At 37.7% G+C, this 21793-nt stretch overlaps 1 non-coding gene across 1 annotated transcript; it reads left to right on the top strand.

Moving 5' to 3' along the window:
- The first annotated feature begins 7216 nt into the window (after positions 1–7216).
- LOC145077574 (small nucleolar RNA R71) lies at positions 7217–7323 on the top strand. The gene has a single exon (XR_013693316.1). It is a non-coding gene; the product is annotated as a small nucleolar RNA R71 (small nucleolar RNA).
- The last annotated feature ends 14470 nt before the right edge of the window (positions 7324–21793 follow it).

Genomic DNA, 21793 nt, shown 5'->3' with positions numbered 1-21793 from the left:
TGTTTAATTGTGGGTTTGGTGGGATTATGTGGAATGATTCATGTTTGGCCGGATTAATCAAGGGAAAAACCCACCGCCACCACCGTGAGGTGGTGGTTGCCGCCGTGTGCCGCAGTCGACCACCACTGCGAGGTGGCAGTGGGTGGTGCTTGACTTAATGAAACCCTAATTGACCTAAAAGCCTAATCGTTTGACTAGTTGACATGTGCTTGGGTTAGAAACCCTAATTTTGGAAGATGTTAGTTTTAGATTGTCGGGACCCGCATTCGGACCAGTGGACTGGAGTTACAATTTATGTCCAACTACATTGTATGAATGACCTAATGGAGTGATGGAATTAATGGATTAAGTCCTTAATGGGTTAAGTAAGAATACTTAACCCTAATCGTCATTTCATGTGACAAACCCTAATTTTGGTTGGGCCTTGAGTTAGGCCTCTTTGTTGGGTTTAGGGATTGGGCTCTTGATGGGCCATCCAAGAACAAATATATGGACTAGAATATTTGGTTTGGGCTTTAGGATAAGGCCCATTCAACATGTTTAGGCCCAACTGAGAAAATTGGGCCATAGATGGTCCATAACTGGGCCTTGATGATTATGAGATATTGGACCATTAGATTGCCATGTGTTGGACCAAGAATAAATGCTTGGGCCTTAGTGTAAGACCATGTGAGGAGTTTGGGCCCAATTTGGAAAATTGGGCCACAGTTGGGCCTTGGTTAATTATTTGACTTATGGGCCTTTAGAGTATGAGTTTGGGCCTTAATCTTGGACCAAGCTAGGTTAGGGGTAAAATGGTCTTTTTACCCCAAGTGGGGATTTTAGAGTTATGCATAGGAAGCCCAAATGGTTAATTGGGTTTTGTTTTGATGTTGGCAGTTTAGGGATCTATTAGCCAGCAGCCAGAGATTTATTCGCAAGATTCCAGCAGCCAGCTTAAGAGGTGAGTTTTTCTCTTGTAGGAACGGGTCTAAGGCACCAATGTCAGCCCGTTTATGTATGTTAGTATATGTCGTACTTAGGTCCGATGTCGGGGTTAGCGCGATGTAGATTATATGTTTCCGGACTTTGGTCTGACGTCGGGGCAAGCCCGCGGAATGTTTGTATGCTTGATGTCTTCGTGATTTCTTGCATGTGTTTGTTTATATGTTTTGGGCTTCGGTCCAATTTCATGGCAAGCCCGAGGAATTTTTAGCTTATATGTTATGTTTTATGTGTTCTGGACTTCGTTCAACTGTCGGGGCTAGCCCGAGGAATGTTTGTATGTTATGATATGTGTTTATGTTATGTGTTTGTTGATATGATATATGTATACCGAACTTCGGTCCGATGCCGGGCCGGGCCTGATGCCGGACTTTGGTCCGATGTCGGGTGGGGCCCGATGTAGTGAGCTAGGCCTAAGTTATGTTTATGTTATGTGTTTATGTTATATGCATTGTTGATATGTTTATATGTAAACCGGATCTCAGTCCGATGTCGGGCGGGGCCCGATGTAGCGGTCAAGGCCCAATGTATGTTATTATATGATTATGTCTATGGTATGTGGTAGTTTGGGAAGACTCACTAAGTTTCGTGCTTACAGTTTTCAATTTTGGTTTCATGTACTTTCAGTAGCAAGGGGAAGAGCTCGGGATGATTGCAGTGCACACACCATTAGTTCAGCCTGGGATGTTTTTACTCTGATATATTTGACAGATGTTATGATATTCTTGAGATACACGATTTATGAATTTTATATGTTGAATGATAATTATGGTTTTATTAAGGATTTAAAATGAAATTTTTAGACTGTGTTTTTGGAATCTTTCACCCAACTCCTGAAGCTTGTTCCAATTAGTTGTGGGAGACACTGCAAAATCTCTATTATGGAGCCATCCCAATCGATGATTATACCGGTTAAGCACTTCCTGGGATATGTTGGTTGGGAAGGTATAGAATGGGTGTAAGTTGGCAACTCCACCTTAAGCTTCATTAACATCCTTTCTAGGACCCATATGCCTGCAAGAAAATAACAGCAAAACAAAACACAAAGCATAACAACCATTAAACATTAACCAAAATATGTAAATTCTCGGAAGTCCAGTATTCACGTCGTGAGAAGCAGCCTCATGTCGTGAGTTTAGCGCGAAGGTAGTTAGTCCTATCCTCAAAATCGAACCAAATTCCAAGCAAACTAAGTGTAAATATCTCATAGGGTTTTGTCAAGTAGCAATTTTAAGCACATATTAGGGACATGCAAGATGAATTTTTGTAACTTCCCAAAAATCATGACCAAAAATTTCGTTTTAATTTAATAATAAAACCACAACTATCAACCATTTATTCAAAACATATCACATCATAGTATCATGTCTAAAACATTATTTTATTTTATCAGAGTAAAACATCCTAGGCTAAACAAACAATGGTGTGTGCCATGCGATCACCCCGAGCTCCTCCATCCGCTACCGGAAGTACCTGAAACCAAAATTGAAAATTGTAAGTACGAAGCTTAGTGAGTTCTCCAATCTACCACATACCACATACATAACAACATACTGCCCGGCATCAGGCCCCGCCTAGCATCGACCCCGCTTGGTATACATATATGTTTCTCTTAGGCCCTGCCTGTCTCTGGGCCTCGCCCGCTAAACACATACAAACATATAACATAACACATAACAAGTGGCTATCACACTCTACTATACTCCTGATCTAAGGCCTCGCCTCACATGGGCCCCGCCCCTGTCCTGCTACTGGTGAGTCATGGAACGTCATCCACACTCCTGCTGATAGTGAGATATGAGCCCCCGCCCACACTCACTCATTTCCTAATTTGGGCCTTGCCCCTGCTCTGCTACTAATGAGATATGGAACCTCGTCCACACTCTGCTAATGGTGAGATACGAGACCTCACCCACACTCACCTCCCTACCGGGCACATACAGGTATCACACAGACAACAAGTATAATCTATCATGCAAACATACCTCGGGCTCCCGCCCGACATCAGACCTTGGTCTGGAATATCATACACATACACCTGCCTCGGGCACCTGTCCGACATCGGACCTTGGTCCAGAATATCACACTAGCATACAGTGCCTAGGGCTAACCCCCGGGTCTTCCTACTCATAAACTACAGGGGTTGGCATTGTGGCCTTAGACCCATTCACCCAGTGAGGAGACTCACCTTGCACTGCTAAAGAATAGTTGAACACTTCTGATTGCTAATCAGCAACTCCTGAACTGCTGACCCTTCAGCTTCCTGAACTAGCAATACCGAAAATAACATTTAGACGACAATAATCCAAAAGTCAACCCAGGTCAAGCTTGATCAAAGTCAACGGTCAAAGTCAACCTCCAGTTGACTTGACTCGCCGAGTTGGTCTACCAACTCGTCGAGTCCATACCCTCCAACCCAATACAACCGCCGACTCCACTCATCAAGTCTAGCAAGAACTCAATGGGTTCTACTTCAGTCATACAATCGGGACCATCTTCAACTGACTCGCTGAGTTCATCCTTGAACTCATCGAGTTCATCTCCCTCACATGAATGTGTCTAGTCTATGACTCGCCGAGTTGTATGAACAACTCGCCGAGTCCATCTTCATAAACTAAGGAGATTTCCTTGGACTCGTTGAGTTCCTCCTAGAACTCATCGATTACAATGATCTTCATGTCCACTATGGACCCAGGCTGGCTGAGTCCCTAACCAACTCAACTCATACCCTTTACAGAGGGGTTTTTGGGGCAAGAAACCGGCCTGACTCGCCGATTCCCATAAGTGACTCGTCGAGTCCCTCAGTGTCCAATTCTATGCAGGCGATTTCAGTCAAGCACAAGGCATCCAGGACCCAGATCTAACCTCCTAGGGTCATAATAACACGGAAAGCTACTATCTTTGCATCCATGCATGGACCTTTTTGCTAAAAAGGCCATAACAACCTCTTAAACCTCGCATGGGGAGCTCTAATGGCATAAAGCTTCCACCTTTATGCCTTAACCACTCTAAATGCTCTCAGATCTGAAAGGATCTATGCTTGGGACGTCCAAATCCAACAAGTAGTCATTCTTGGTCCAAAAACTTCATAAAAAGGGCTATAAAGAGATCAAACAAACTAGAAGTCAAGATGAAGACTTGATTACCAATAAGTGCAGCAAATGGGGTGTATCTTCTGGATCTACTTCTTCCTTCTTGAACCTCCAACCTTCTTCTTGTTCTTCCAAGCTTCAAGAATGCTCAAAATCTCACAAAATGGCTCACAAACTCAAGGGAGGCTCTAGGGTTTCGTGGGTAAGGGTTTGGGCAATGGAGTCTACAAATGAGGCTGATAGAAGGAGAATGAGATGCTTAAATAGAGCACCAAGTCCCGAAATTAGGGTTTCCTAACCCAGACCAAACTCACCGAGTCAGTCCCCTAACTCGCCAAGTCGGCCACTTAATCCACGACACGAGACTCACTCCTACTCGTCGAGTTCCTCCCTGGACTCGACGAGTAGACTTCTTGACTTAGGTATTTTCTTTTCCTTTCTTGGTTTTCTGAATTTGGGGTGTTACAATTTCGAACATAAACATGGGTAATTGCAAATTTTGAACCTATTAGCATAAACCCTAACCCCAAAATCTAGTAAATTAGACAAAGGATCAATAACATGGATGTTTACCTTAAAAGAGTAGTACATAAAAGATAATGTTGTTGTAGGGAGACAAAACCGAAATCGAGTATGGGGGACCAAGGGTGTGAGTCCACTTCATGAGAAATGAAAAGTGGTAGTCAAATGTGTTTCTGGTTTCTTTAATCTGTGGTCCCGATTTTGAATAGGTCACATCGTGAGCTTTATGCCTCACGCCATGAGAAATGGCTGGGCTAAAAACTACGGGTTAATTGGATTCACCACGAGGTGGGCTTTTGGGCCATGAGGTGGTGTCGAGTTTTTTCAAAAAAAAGTCCATTTTACTAATTAAATTTTAATTTGTAAGGTCCCCACACATGATTTTCATCATTTTCTAAAATTATTAAGATGATTAGATAATTAGTTATCCTAAAAACCAATGCAAAAACTAGACTAAATGCAAAAACGAAAAGAAATTGCAAACCAGACTCGGGTTGCCTCCCGAGAAACGCTTCTTTTTCTTGGAAGCATGAGTTGGAATCTGTGCCGCCTCACGTTGAATCTTTCGGAGTGTCCTTCACCAGTTGTATCTTCTGCTCTTTCCACCTTCTTTTGTATGCTTTGACTTGTCGAATATATGCCTTTTCAGAGTTTTCTTTTTTAACTTTCACCTCATTTTCTTCAAGCTTTCGTTTAATCCCTTTATCCTTCACAGGTTTTTCTTTTTCTTCAATCTTTCGCTCCACAGGTACCATGTTCTCATGCACAGTTAAACTCTTTCAGTTAGAAGTAACCTTTTCATCATCACTGGATACCATTTCATCACTTTCCTCACTCACCCAATAAGTCAAATTTTTATAAGCATGTACTTCAAAAATAAGTGGAACGGATGCTCTCGGTTTTGTATGCTTGATTTGTTGAATCTCCTCTTCCATAAGCTTTTCCAATACCTCAAGTTCATTATCTTCATCTATGTTGAAGACTTCACCTTGAAATTCATTGCCTGGAAAACCATCTTCCATTCCAAAAGTAGCTTCATCATCTCCAACTCTCAAAGTAAGCTTGGACTCTTGAATATCAACCAAGGCTCGAGCAATATTTAATAATGGGCGACCAAGTATAATTAGGACATTTTTGTCTTCTTCATGTCCATAAAGACAAAGTCAATTGGAAAAACGAATTTCCCAATTTTTACTAAGATGTCTTCCACAATGCCTCTAGGATGTGTCACTGAACAGTTGGCCATGTGAATTGTCATTCTTGTAGCCTTCAAATCCGAAATATTTATATTTTGATAAAATGAGAAAGGCATTAGATTTATGCTAGCTTTAGAATCAGCTAAAGCATAAGTCTTCAAATTGTTTCCAAATTCACATGGAAGAGTGAGGCGTCCAGGATCTCCCATCTTCTTTGGTAACTCCCCCATTATAACCTTTGAACTCTACTGACTAAGAATTACCTTGGAATTCTTCTCTAACTACTGGCGAGTATCTATTAAATCTTATAAGAACTTGGCATACTCAGGAACCTTAGCCAACGATTCAATGAAAAGGGTATTGATTGGAATACCCTTCATTTGATTCATAAATTTCAAGTGCTCCTTCTCAAGTGGATGGGTATTTGCCCGGGACAAAAATGACAAAGGAGGACGATAAGCTTACACATTGGCTGAATTTTTCTGTTCTGACCCTTTGAAGGCTCACGTCTTGAGCTTAATGTTTCAGTAGAACTTTTTTCTTCGAGTTTCGACTTCTTCGGCCTTGGTCTAGACTATTGTGGCTCCACTTCTAAAGCTTCTAAGAAATCAGAAATAACATCTTCTTCAGTTTCTATCACCATGACATGTGATTGAGTCTTCTTGTCGGGAAATTGTGGAGATAGCCTTTCATTCACGAAAGTTGTTAGTTAACCAAGTTGGGCTTCGAGATTTTGGATCGATGCTTGATGATTTCTTAATAATGCTTACTGGTCAATCATCATAGTCTGTTGATCTTTCATCATGGCGTGTTGATCCTTCATCATCATACTTTGATCTTTTATAGCTGCATCTGTCTCATCATGCCTTTTTTCTGAAGCCTCCATAAAACGAGCTAGCATGGTCTCTAATTCAACTTTCCTTTCAGCTGGTGGTTGTTCCTTTTGGTAGAAGCCTCAGCCAGTCTGCCTATATTTTCCTTCTTTTTGCTTCTTATATTCTTCATATGGCAACTACTCATTCTTTGGTTTTCTCCAGTCCTCATTATATTTATCTCCACTCGAGTAGCAAACTTGAGCCTTTTTGTTCCCATTATCATCTAAGTAGCAGTCAAGTGTGGACCATTGCATCTTTCACATCCAACTCTAATAGAAAGAATTGACTGGTCCATCTTTGTAATTCTCATGTCCATAATATTAAGCATGGCTAGTACAGTAGCCATGTCTTCTGATGTTCCACTACCAATTCCCCATGTCCCATCATGTCTTGGATTATGGACTCATAATAATGCTTGGAGAATTCTTCAATTAACTCCTTGATTTCAACCGGATTTTTCTTAGTAAGCGATCCATGGGAATCAAGGAGTTGCTTCATCATGACATTCACCCCGTCATAGAAAATAGAAACTTCTTGTTGTATGTTAAGGTCGTTTTGAGGGTAGTTTCTTCGTCACCCTTCATATCGCTCCCATGCCTCATAAAGCGACTCACCCGGTTGTTGCTCAAAGTTGGCTATCGCCTTCTTGAGTTTAGATATCTTTGATGGTGGGCAGAATTGTTCTAGGAATTTCTCACGCATTTGTGCCCAAGTAGTAATTGCACCGGGTAGAAGTGCCTTCAACCAATCCTTTGCACCTCTCTTAAAAGTGATAGGAAGCATCCTTAACAAGACTTTCTCTCTAGGAACATTCCGGACATTGAAATAGTCTGCAATGTCTTTGACCTTATCTAAATGCTTATAAGCATCCTCATGATCCTTCCCAGAAAATGGTACATCCTTAAGAGCAGTAAGAATGTGTCCTTTCAACTCAAATATTGCAGCAACGGAAATTCCAGGTTGTACTAAACCAGGACAAGCATCGTCTCTTATTCACAGCTTGTATGCTCCCATGGAGATATCTTCAATGTTTGTCATTTCGTTTTCTGACCCGTCTTCAGGTTTGCTTTTCTCTAATTCGAATTTAGGTTCGGACTCGTATTCGGATTCTTGGGGACTAGGTATTTGATGATGGTCTTCAATTTTGCTTTTGTCCTTCGAAGATGTACTTGACACTCCCAAGTTCTTCCCTTCTTCTTTCCAAATACTGATTTAAGATCTTTGAAAGGTGACTTCTTTGGTGTTTGGTTTACTCCATCCTTGTTCGTCTTTTTCTAAAGGGATAACTCAGGATCTTCAAGCGGTAGCACCAATGGTGTGTTGGATCCTCGGGTCATGAACTGCAATAAAAACAAAAATAAAAACGTAAATCTAAAAAAAAAACTAACTAAAAATTGCCTACTGACTGGCCACCACGACGTGGTAAAGATCACCACCTCGTGTTGTCGCAGAAAATCTAAACAGAAAAGAAAAACAAAGAATGATTGGGCTCACGTCGTGAGTTTAGTACTGGAAAAAAAAAACTAACCTGAAAATTAACTTTTTACATGTTTTACCCTACAAAAAGGATCGATTAACCTAAAGCAAATAAATCAACAATCAAATCAGCCGTTCCCCGGCAACGGGGCCAAAAACTTGATGTGTCTGAAACAGCTACACCTAATTTTACCTCCTAATCTACTAGTTATTCGACCCAGGGCAGTGTACCCCTTCGCAAATAGTATAGCACACAAGTCGGGTATTGAACTCAGGGAACAATTTTAATTAATTAATCTACTCACTATTAAATTAACCTAAAATTCTAGCAAAGTAAATTGGTTTATATATATATATATATATATATATATATATATATATATATATATATATATCTAATTTTGCAAGTTTAGATAAACTTCAATTATTAACAACTAATTTAATCAATTATGAATTCAAATCACTCATGTTAGTTCGAATCCACTTTCCCTCATTATTTAGCTATTAATTAAGGATAATTCTCGTTGGTTACCAATTAATATTTTATTAGCAATTCAAGTCCAAATTTACTAATGTTGAATTAATTCGTGTAGATCTATGCATAGTCACACATAATTTAACACATAATCAATTGCTAAATGAATTGGAGCTATGTAAGATTGATTAGGTAAACACAATATTATAATCACAATATATGTTCTCTAGCACAACCAAAACTAATACTTTGATTACTTCACTAAGATTGGTTTGATCCTAGCTCTAGCAATTCAATGGTCACTAAATTACTAGGTGTGACATCCCCAAAATCTCGGCCAGAAAAGACTGTTTTCATTTATGCTTTTTAAACCTTTTCAGAGTAAATTCTTTTGATTTTAAAAGAGATGCGGAATTTGTTCCCAAAAACAAAACATGATAAAATAGATATTTATCAAAACATTTCATAAAGAAATATGATTTCATTTCATAATAAAAAGTCGGGATGTCATGTTTCGATACAAATCATAAAGCATAAATGATAGCATTACAAGTCATTCAACAAATATATACATATACAGACTTGTAAACAAAACAACTTGATGATTCGTCTATCTTAAGCTCTTGCGCCACTTCCTGTAATACAAATAAACTGAGTGGGTCATGCTTGCGAGCCTGGTGAGCATGTAGGGTTTTCAACCCACAATAATTATATTTAATTTCAACAATCCATAATAAACCCGATTACCCATTCCCGTTATCCTCATTTTACGTCCCTAAAATAACATCTATTATAAGGAACCTAATTCAGGATTTTCATCGGGACGGACATTACTGCAGGGGGGCTTCCTCAACAATAAGTATCCTAAAGGCAACCATGTGGGGGATAGAGTACACCGGTGAACACGTCGTTCACAACACCTACATGTAATGAGTCTGCTAGTGTTCCACAGGACAGTCTAGAATAGTCCATGGTCGTCATCCATACTCTGCTGACTGACTAGAATAACACCAATAACAACGAGGCCTCTCATCTATTTATTACACACAAATTATCTACCCATGTTCTACCCAACATATTAGTAGATAAAAATATAGATTTTTATACATAGTTTAAAAACATGTATAGCATGCTTTAATCAATACCTATTCCACATAACAGATGAGGCATACACACATAACACGTATTTCATAGAGAATAAATCAGATCTATGAGATAGAAGAGAGTGAATATACATTCACACATATAACAACAAAATATATACACGTAGCACATATTTTATATAAAATACTTCATAATATTGCGTTGGAATAAAAATAACTACACACTCACTTGATCAGAAGATGACCGGGCAGCACTACGGCTTGCAGAAGTAGTGTTCCTCCGTAGATTTGGAAGATCCTCACAAAAACCGGGCTCCTCGTGGGCAGGGCTTCGGCTCAGAAATCTCACTTCTCGGGATCCTCGGGACTTCGGAACTTGCTTCGGGGCTCAGGAATAATATCGGGGCTTCGGGATATGATTGGAACGCAAAACGATGCAAAACTTAGAGAGAAAGTAAGAAAAATCGCAAGGAAATGGCTAATCTCGAGTTCTATTTATAGGCTGCTGGGTCTGGGATTACGCTGGGCGTAATTAGGTTACGCTGGGCGTACTTCAACGTCACTGTGTGCGTCAATTGGTGGCACTCAAGTATTGGTCAGACAAGTTGCACCCCTCTGAGTACGCTGGGCGTAATTTGACTCGTCGAACTTCTAAATTGCATAACTTTTGCATACGGGCTCCGTTTTCGACGTTCTTTATATCCACGCGTAGGTCAGACCATACTCTACAACTTTCATTTAGACTCCGTCGGCTAATTTTGACTTTTATTTTTATTATTTATTTTTAGAAGGTCGGGACAGAAAAACTTCGTTATAAATTCATAACTTCTTCGTCCAACGTCCGTTATCGCCTTAACTTAACATCGTTTTGCTACTAACAGCAAGATCTTCGATTCTCGTTTAGATTGTTTCGGCTAAAAACCGTTCGATCTCAAATCGAGTATTCGGGCTGCATACTGCTAAGTCGAAACTTCAGAAAATCATAACTTCCTCATACGAAGTCAGATTTGGGCGTTCTATATATATTTGGAAACCTCGTTCCAACTACTACAACATTATCCAATGATATCAAGTTTATTTTACACTTAAATTTTGACGCTCATTTTATTCTTAATTCAATTATATCACATAATTAAGCAAATAAACACATAACTCACATAATTCACAGAATTCACAAATAATACATTTTTATTATTTCAAATTGGGTTACAAAGGTTAACCGAGACTATTACATTGCTAAAAATGGCAAGCCCAGAAACACGGGCGTTACACTAGGTGTCAAGTTCATGCAATCAATATTCACTAACTACATAGAACATGAGTTTAAGCAATCCTAAGTATCAAGTTCTAACATGCTAGGTATAAACACTCAAACACAAGCAAATAACCAACTAAAAGAATCCATAATCAAATTACTAGTTCATGAGTTCCAGCTTCATCTAGCTAACAAGAGCAGCTAGATTTAACTACTCATACTAACAAACAAGCAATTATACTTCATAATCAAGAGCTTAGTAATGTACCAAATCAAAAGGTAAAGTATGTTCTTTTTCTTCCTCCTTGGTGTATTACCAAGTTTCTTGCCTCTAAACTTCTGAAAATCGTCTTCTGGAAACTCTCTCCAATCCAACCAACCTCCTAAAATCATGAGGATCAAAGATATATATTCTTCTGAAATAACCCTACTCACGTCGTGAGTTCGGTAGCAATCCGTATCCAACACGAAGTCTTGCTTCCGGATGCTTATCTTCTAAAATATCCTTCCTCACGTCGTGAGCCTTCACTCCTCATGTTGTGAGGATGTTTTTTAGCTGAATTCTTCATCTTTTAAGCTTTTAACCTCCAACGTTCCAATCTTTGTTGCTTTTAGACCTTATTCTTTCAAGATGTCTTCTTTTGGCTGCAAAATGTAAGTTAATCTTATAAGTACCATTCAAATATTCAAATAACAAAAATATTAATAAAAATGTATTAAAATATTGCGTAAAAATATGTATAAATACGGCAATATCAAATCTCATAACTCAATATATTTGATACATCCCGGATCAGACAAGATGTATCTCGACCTTAAGAAGCTTTATTAGTGGCTCAATTTGAAATTGGGGATTGCCACATATGTCGGTAGATGTTTGAATTGCGCCAAACTCAAAGTAGAGTACCATAAACCATCAGGAATACTACAAAAACCATCGATTCCAGAATGGAAATGAGAACAGATAGCCATAGACCTCATAACGAAGTTGCTAAAAACTTTGAGCGGTTATGACATTATTTGGGTAGTGGTTGACCTTTTGACCAAGTCCACCCACTTCCTTGCCATCAAAGAAATCGACTAGATGGAGAAACTCACAAAGACACACATCAAAGAAATAGTCAGATTACACAGAGTGCCAATATATATTATCTCAAATCGAGATAGCAGATTCACTTCCAGATTTTGGAAGACGTTATAGAGATCTCTAGGAACCAAACTAGACATGAGTATTGCGTATAATCCTCAAACGGATGGACATAGTGAAAGGACGATACAAACTCTAGAGGACATGTTCCGCACTTGTGTGATAGACTTTGGTAATGCATGGGATATCTACTTACCACTAGTCAAGTTTTCATATAACAATAGTTATCACACTAGCATACAAGCTCCTCCCCAAATGTCGTTCGCCATTATGTTGGGCAGAGGTTGGAGATACTCAACTAACTAGAAATCATGTTGGAGATACTTTATGTACTGGCCCCGAAATCATTCAGGAAACCACGGAGAAGATTGTTTAGATCAAGGAAAGATTAAATTTTACACGTAGTCATCAGAAAATTTATGTTGACATGAGACGTAAACCCCTAGATTTCGAAGTAGGAGACCGTGTCCTACTAAAATTCGCACCACGAAAAGGTATCATTCAATTTACAAGATGAGGTTAGCTAAATCCCCGATACATCAGACCTTTTGAAATCCTAGCAAGGGTTGGTCCGCTGGATTACAAACTCAAACTACCTCAAGAACTCAACAATGTTCATAAAACCTTCCTTGTGTGTAACATCAAGAAGTGCCTCTCTAACGAGAACCTTGTAATCCCCCTCAATGAGATCCAGGTCAACACTAAACTTCACTTCGTGGAAGAGCCGATGGAGATCATGGATCGAGAAATCAAACGCCTCAAACAAAACCGCATATCTATAGTTAAGGTTCGATGGAACTCTCGCAAAGGACCGAAGTTTACATGGGAATGTGAAGACTGGATGAAGCAGAAGTACCCGCAATTGTTCAGCGGTGATCCCTCCATTAGTGGAATGAAATTGTAGTAGGAACGAAATAATTTCAGGACGAAATTCCTTTAATGGGTAGGTAATGCAACATCTCGGAATTTAGGTCTAAATGTGTAAACAGTTGGCTCACCGCGAACCTCCTTGTAACTTGACCTACTAAATTTTAATGCATATTTTGGTTAAAATATAGTTTCATTTCAATTACAATAAGATATGAAATGGTATCTTAATTCCTGTTGTGGAAAATTTCAATCGAAACACAACCACAAACTGTAACCCTAACTAATACATCTGAAAAACTGAAATTTCATATTAAGCATTGGTGAGCAAAGCAAACATTTTAGACTTGTAGTACATGTTTCCCTGATCTTGATTATATAAAGAACACCCAAAACAGAGTTTGTATGTAAAAGATGCGCCCATGTTAAGAAATTAAACAGGTATAACACTGATTTTACCCATACGGCATAAATTGCTTTAACCCGTTGACGTACTTGCACACCTCCGATGAGAATTCCGTGATGTTTCCAGAATCAGACTATAGCATAATATTTAATTCCTCACTTGAAATATTTTTAACTAAAATATTTACAAAAATCGAGAAATCAAGCATTTTGAATCATGTAGATGAGAAACTTCGAAAGTGAATTTTCGGAGTTCTATAACTCGAAAAATTAAACCATTCGGTTTTTTTAGAACCGTTGAACTTAAAACTATTATTCCCCAAGTACTCCTTTAATTAATTAAAAAGAACAAGAATAAATAAATGAAATAAAATAAAATTAATATTAAGAATCTCATTAAATAAATCTACTTATTTATTTTAAATAAATGCATATATTTCTAGGTGAAAGATTTGCAATTTCCTAAAATTAATTTGGTAACAATATATGAGATTAGGGTGGAGTTGGCTAGATAGCCAAATAGCAGGGACCATTTGGGCCAAAATCCGAAAGATTCTGTCTTCTTCCTCCTTCCTCAGATGCAGGTCACGACTGACCTCCTTTCCCTCCTTGGCACCTGATGCAAACGAATCTTGGAAAAATTAATTGTCTCAATCTTATTGGGGATAGGAAAGAAGCACGCTTGTGTGGATCTTACTGGGGTCTCTCTTCTCGTCGGTTTGAGGAGCGGGGGTTTCACAGCAGGGCATGCCGCTTTAAAAGTCATTGCATGCAAAGTGGTAAAGCACGAGAATGCATGTATAGAAAATCAATATATGTTTGTACCTTTTGCATTTGATACATTTGGATTTTTCGCACCAGAGGCGGTGGAGCTCCTCAACAGAGTCCAACGGGTCATGCATTCTAATGTTAAATCTCCTAGATACACAGATGTTGTTTTCAAAAGAATTAGTTTTTCCATCCAGAAAGAGCTAGTGGCGCAGCTTGTTGTCCGTTTGCCTTCCATCGATATGTATTGAACTATATTTGATTTTAGTTCATATTTTGGGTTCCGTGGTGATCCCTCAAATGTGACCATTTGACTAAATTGACAAGTCCCTTTCCATCCATGTGGCTAAAAAATCCCGAATCTGAGGTTATAAAGAGAGGATTTTTGATTTGAAGTTTCACCACAGAACCACCACAATTCCACCATTGTTCTCCTTATTTTGTCAAGAAACCACCTACTGTCACCCTCCATCGTCCCTCCATCATTTTCTTACTCCACCGGCAAAGAGAGCCACCATAGCCGGCTGTAGTAGCCCCCCCCCCCCACCTCCTCCTATTGAAACTCTAGTCACCACCGCCGCCACTTGTTGCTGCTGCCACCATGAAGATTTCGACCAGGCAACATCCATGCCGCCACAGTAAGTCCTTCGCCACCACCATCTTTCGTTCCTCAGATTTTCTTTTTCCGTTTGAAAATTTGATCAAAGAATATGAAATTTTTTTAATTTTGTGTTCGTCCCTGAGGGACGAGTTCCCTCTCTTAACCCAAACTCCCATTTAAAATGTTTAAAATCACCACCTTTTGCCAAATGGTTAACGGAATTAGTCCTATTTGCCCAAAATTACATTTATATTAAATAGTTTAGCCCTACCTTAGAAATTCCTAACAGAATGAGTCCCCATCTTCAAACTTGAGTTGATTTAAGCCACTTCAGCCCCTTCCATGGAAATAAATTATGAAATTAGTCCCCTTGTTGAGTTAATTTAGCAAATCCTTCCCTTTAGTTAATTAAATTATAAAACCACTCCCACACTTATTAAATAATACCAAAACTACCTTTGGTTAATTAGGTAACAAAAATAGTCTCGGTGGTTTATTTTGAACACAAGGAGCGTCATGTTGTGATTTCTCACATCACTCTTAGTTCTCGAATTTGCGCGTTTAAGGTGAGTGCTTACGGCCCCTTTTAAACTTTTTTTTGGGGGGGGGGGGGAGAATACATATGAAAAACGTATATCGATCATGAAAAATGCATGTTGAACTCATATTTAGCTTAAATCGATATTCAGTCAAAATAATATATCATGACATACGCATGTCATAGTGGTTTAAAACATGTTATAACTATAAAAGATAACTTATATGATGCATGTCATAAATTATAAATCATAAGAATATTATGATTTTACGAAATAATGCATATCAAAAAATATGTGTTATGAATGTTTATCAACTTTGTATTCTTTTACCTATGCCATGCATAGATTACCATTCATAGATTTGTACATATGTTAAGTAGATAGGTATAAATTATAACACTTATATCTTGGAATTTTTTTCATGCACTTGAGAAACTTATTATCTATTTAAGCGAGTAATATACACTTTTATGAATATATCGAACTTACTCGGATTTTATAGAACAACTATTTTAGTTACTGGATTTTATAGTGAGACACAATTCATTACCTAAGTTTAACCACTTGGTATACCCATTCGGCTATAACCGTTAATCCTTGGAGCGAGATACATCTGTATGGATCTATGTGGGTTGACACCCCACATGCGATTGCTAGCTACAACCTCAACGGATCAATCGAAGTGGGTGATAATTATATTTTGTCATTTATCCCCGACGTCCAATGAAACATCGTAAAGGGTTTTATCTAGTCACATAGCTCAATTATGGGACTCACTATAACATTAACTGAATTATTTATCAAAAAGCATAGATTCGGTTTCTCTTTTTATAAGCATTAACTGGATTATTTATCAAAAAACCACAGATTCGGTTTCTCTTTGCATAAGCATTAGTTGGATCATTTATCTAGAAACCACGGATTCGGTTTCTCTTTATCAAACATTTTAAATATGGATTTACTTATGATTTCTTTCTTTACCAAACATTTTAAGTATGGATTATTTATGATTTATCTCTTTATCAAACATTTTAAGTATGGATTTACTTATAATTTCTCTCTTTATCAAACGCTTTAAGTATGGATTTACTTATGGTTTCTCTTTTTATTAAACATTCTCAATGTAACATCCCAACCTCCAGGTTTGAATTTACAAGCTTATATATGTATTTTCAGGGCAACTCGACGAGTTGGGAGGCTCCAACTCGCCGTGTAGACTTTAATGGTCGCGCAATTTTTCAAGGTCAACTCGACGAGTTGGAAGGCTCCAACTCGATGAGTTGACGGTTGTTTATGAAACCCTACTTTTTAGGTTTTTGCGTCCTATTTAAAGACCTTATGACTCATTTGTGGCCTCCCTCATCGTCCCCTCATTCCATAAGAAACCCTAATCGCGCCTCTTTCCCCATTTTGATTGTTTTTGAGTTTAAAGAGTGTTCTTTGGTGCTTTTTTTGAAGAAGCTTGAAGTTGGTGGTGCAAGGTTGAAGGGAGAAGCTTTAGATCCATGATTCTCAGTGTTCTTGTAGCCATTTGGAGGTATAAAGTCTATACCTTGACTTCTTATTTTAGATCTCCTCCTATGGAAGTTTAGTGGCATTTTTGGCCCATCTTGGGACCATTCCTTGGATTGGTCGTTGCATGAGGTTATAACTTCAGATCTGGGAGCTTTGTGGCCTCCTTGGGCCTAAAGTTCCAAGATTTAACTAGTTCTAGACCTTCTTCATGCACTAAGTCCCCTAATAAAGCTTTAATGGAGTGTTCTAGCCCTTTTGATGCCATGCATGGACGTAAAGTTAGCAACTTTACGTGATATCTCAACCCTAGAGGACCATATCTATAGTTTGGGGCTTTAGATTTGACTGGAAGGAGCTAAAAATGTTAAGACAGGAAAACTCGACCAGTTGCTCTCTCCCGCTTTCTGGATACTAAGTGAACTCAGCGAGTTGGCTAGGGTTTCTCGGTTATCTGAATGCTGAAGAACTCGACGAGTTACTCTGGTAACTCAGCGAGTTGTCTCGAGCTTTTCACGATCTTCTGAGATATAAAGGAAGTCGATGAGTCAGTATATGCACTCGACGAGTTGGGTCAACATGGACTGTTGACCTTGATTGTTGACTGTTGACTTTGACTTCTAAGGGTATTTTGGTAACTTGGGATTTTAATGGAATTAGTCATATGGTGGTTACAGGCAGTTGAGTTCGAAGCTGTGAGTTGGGATTCAATTTTATTGGTTCAGCACTACTTGTGAGGTGAGTTATCCTCACTATGCTAACAGGGTCAAAGGCACCAATGTCGACCCTTTTGGAATGTTATCCTGGTTATCGAATGATGATATGCTTAGTGATATGTTAGATTTGTATCTTGGTATATAGGATGGTGTTATGCTTAGTGATATGTTAGATCTGTATCTTGGTATATAGGATGATGTTATGATTAGTGATCTGATAGATCCGTATGATTGTCTGTACGTACTAGCTAGCGTTTGATATCTATGTGTTGATTGTATGTTTGTGGGTGGGTTGAGGCGGTCCTGCTTTGTGCTCCAGGCCAATAGACCTGGGGTAGCCCGGATAGACTAAAGGCCCATCAGGGCATACCAATTAGGTCAAAGGCCCGAAGAACGGTCCAGACATGCTGAAGGCCCGGTGAGACATGATGAAGGTTCCAAGAGTGGGCCAAATAGATTGTTGGCTGGTGAGGCGGTCCAGTCATGCTGAAGACTCTATATGCATGTTGTTTGTTTATGATATTGTTTTGTTATGTGGCGTTGGTGTCTTGGGGGAACCCACTAAGCTTAGGGCTTATAGTTTTGGATTTTGTTTCAGGTACTTCGGATGATCGCGGGAAGGTGAAGGCTTGATCATGCACCTCCTCTCATTCTATGTTATAATTTATGAGATTTCTCTGATGATAAACTATTTTGAAAATAATTTGCAAACAATGAATGGTTTTTGGAATGTTTGAAAAGTTTAAAATTTTTATGAATTTTATGGAGGTTGCATTCAAACATGATTTTAACTACAAGAGAAATACGTTTCAGACGTATAAATGTATTATTACTACAGTTAGCAGAAAACTTGTAATTCTCACTAACCTTTGCGTTGACTCTCAAACTACATGTATTCTTAATAGATCGTAGAACCAACTTTTAGTAGAAGAGATGTTCATGGATTTCAAGCAACCTAGTTTTCTTTGGTTTTTGTTATATCGACCTATTTGTTAAGGCAATTCACGTGCTTACTTGTTTATTATTATCTATAAGAGCCATATATTCAAACTTGAAAGCGGAATGTAACCAATGTATTGTTATTGTTGTACTTGTGATGTATATTCAATTTGCTTGTGATCCATGAACTAAGTCGCATAACCTGACGTGTTCCGCTACCTCGGTCAGGGGTGTGACAATGAATTGGTCCACATATATCCTCTTGAATTCTTTCTAAGATCGGGGGTGTGAAAATGAATTGGTCCACATATATCATCTTGAATTCTTTCTAAGAAACTAGGACTTTCATACCCAACTTTTTTCAATGATGGACGAGAAATTAATTTTCCTTGAGAGCAAGCAACACAAAACAATTCATTAGCTTGAAAAGTCTTCTTGTTTTTCAAGGAATGACCACTTGAAATTTTAATTATTATGTGCATCATAATTGATCCGGGATGACTCAACCGGTCATGCCAAACTTTGAAGTTGTTACCATACCGTTTATTTTCAATAGCATGAGATTCAATCATTCTAATATTTGTATAATACAACCCGGAGGACAAAACGGGTAATTTTTTCAAAATACTTTTCTTACCCGATATCATTTTTGTAATATTGAGACACACTTTATTACAGTCATTAGTTTTTTCAACATAGTATCTATTAGACCGAATATCCTTAAAACTTAATAAATTTCTTGGTGATTTCGATGAAAATAATGCATCACTAATTGTAATTATTGTCCCTTATGGTGATATTATATTTGCTCTTCCGGAGCCTTCAATCATTTTTGCATTATCCGTTATTGTATTAACATTTGTTTCTCCAATTGATATATTGTGTTGCACTGTATGCAATATATATCTTTCCAATTTCTCTTGTGAATATCCAAATTTCTCTTCAATAAATAAATAAATAACATAAGAGACATTTGACTTAGAAAAATAGAGCAATATTTTATTACTTTGAGAAGATTGTGACGACATCATTTCTCATGAAACGACTATGACATAAAAACATAAGAAATAACATGAAACAAAACTACATCTTATTCTTCCATCACCATCTATAACACCACTTGTCCCTTCAAGGTAGACAAGAAAAATGACAACATCCAAATATGTCATTTCTGGTTGATATTCGCGAAAATCATTTTGAATAAAAATTGTTTCGACATAGTTTTTTTTCTTTAGTTATAGAAACTTGATAATGATCAACAAAATGATTTGGAGAGCAGCATGTACGAGACCAATGACCGATCATTCCACATCGGTGATAAATATTTTCAACTTTCTTTTTGTCTTGACCACTTTTATCATTAGGATGTGGGGTTTTATAATTTTTCAACTTCTGGTGGTTAGTTGCAATCTTGTTATTGTTGTTACGATAATTATGACGACCTCCACAACCTTGGTTAGTCCCCATGACTATTATGATTATATGATGTTGCATTCACTTTAGGGAATGGACTAGAATCGATCGGGTATGATTGATGATTTTTCATTAGCAGTTCATTGTGTTATTCAGCCACAAGAAGATATGATATTAATTCATAATTTTTTTTTCTTTATCATGGTTTTCCATAATGAAAATACTAATCAAAATAAAGACTTGTATGTTAAGGAATTGTTAGTTAAGAAATTTCATAAAATAAGTTGTAAGCATTATACATGTCAACATATAAGAAAATGCATACCTGAAAAATGACAAGAGCGATAGTGAGTTAGAGCTCTATGGTAGAGTCGTGCTGAAAACATGTTATAAAATATGAAACTTGTTAAAGAATAAATTAGGAAATGAGATTGTAAATAACTTTATTTCATCACGTGTGGTAAAAACAACCAACATTTACAATACATATTACTCATTATTTATACTAAACAAAGAAGAAAAAAGGTGAGTTATGTTATGAACGTTTTTTAATGTGGTACATAACTACACTTATAAAACTCATAATCACGTTTGTTATGATGCTTACTAACGATGGAGAGTCATGAGAAAAATGAGGTATCTAGTGGTCATTCACAAATTAACATTTAATAATAATAATAATAATAATAATAATAATAATAATTCAGTAACAGATACTCCGTATTCTCTTCTAGAAGATTGCAAAAATTGCAAATAGAGGTGTTTGTTTGGATGTATCGGTTCCATCTGATCCAATCAAATGAATTGAAATGGATTTCGGTTTTCAAAATATGGATCCAAACAATCCAAACTAAATTCAAATTCGATCGGAACCAAACAAATTACAATTCGGTTGGATCGGTTTTACAATTCGATTTTCAAGAGGCGAAACATTTAAAAATTATATAACTTGAATATTAGACAACTCTAAACAAAAATAAATTGTTTAGTTGTGAATTAAAATTATGAACAATCGATAAGAAAAATATGTTATCATTTAGTATTCTGCTGATAAAAACATTTGAGAAGTACATTAAGGTTTTTTATTGGGTAATACATTCGAATCTATTTAAAAAACAAATAGTGAACAACCATAATTGCAAAGACTAGAATCCACAACTACACATCTTTTAACGATTTCCATCTTAGACGGTAACTAATTTAGAACCGCCCTCTAGGTCTAGCAATCGTGTCGTGTTTAGGTTGACAGATCAAAATATACCAACCCGAACACGACCCATTTAGATATACAGGTCACGGGTTGGCGGGTTTGGAACATAAACTCATATATGACCCGTCAACCCACTTATACAAGTTTACAAGTTGGCGGGTTCATGAGTCAGATTTGGGATCATGAGTCAGATTTGGGTTTGTGTGTTCGTGGGTTGGATCGCAGCAAATCGATTGCCTACTACGTTGTGCGTTCGTCGTTCACGTTCAGGCGTCGATATCGTTCGATAACGATTCAATCATTCATGTCGCTGTTCTTCGTGAGTTCATTTTGTCGTTCATAATAGAGGGGAGAACAAGAGATGGCTTATTCGATTTTGTTTGTGAGATACTAGGATTATTTAGCCCAAATGCTAAATGTCAAATGGTCAATGGTATCGGGTATACTATCCTCGTAATCTAGTATAAAGTAGAAATTGTATAGTGTATAATACTTAATACAGTTAAAAAATATATAATTTTTTTATTAAAATTCTAAATGGGTTGGCGGGTCAACCCGTATATTTTTTGAGAAACTCATATATGACCTGTTTAATAAACAAGTTAACATATTAGCGGGTTGACGAGTTGAAAAACTCAATCCAAACTCGTTTATTTCGTGTCATGTCGCGGATCGTATCCATTGGCGGACCTAGCTAG

This window comes from Lactuca serriola, chromosome 9 (genome assembly GCF_051521515.1).
Source record: "Lactuca serriola cultivar US96UC23 chromosome 9, Lser_US96UC23_V15, whole genome shotgun sequence".
In the NCBI taxonomy this organism is placed as follows: domain Eukaryota; kingdom Viridiplantae; phylum Streptophyta; class Magnoliopsida; order Asterales; family Asteraceae; genus Lactuca; species Lactuca serriola.
The sequence above is the reverse complement of the archived record's forward strand: the minus strand, read 5'-3'. Positions and strand labels throughout refer to the sequence as shown.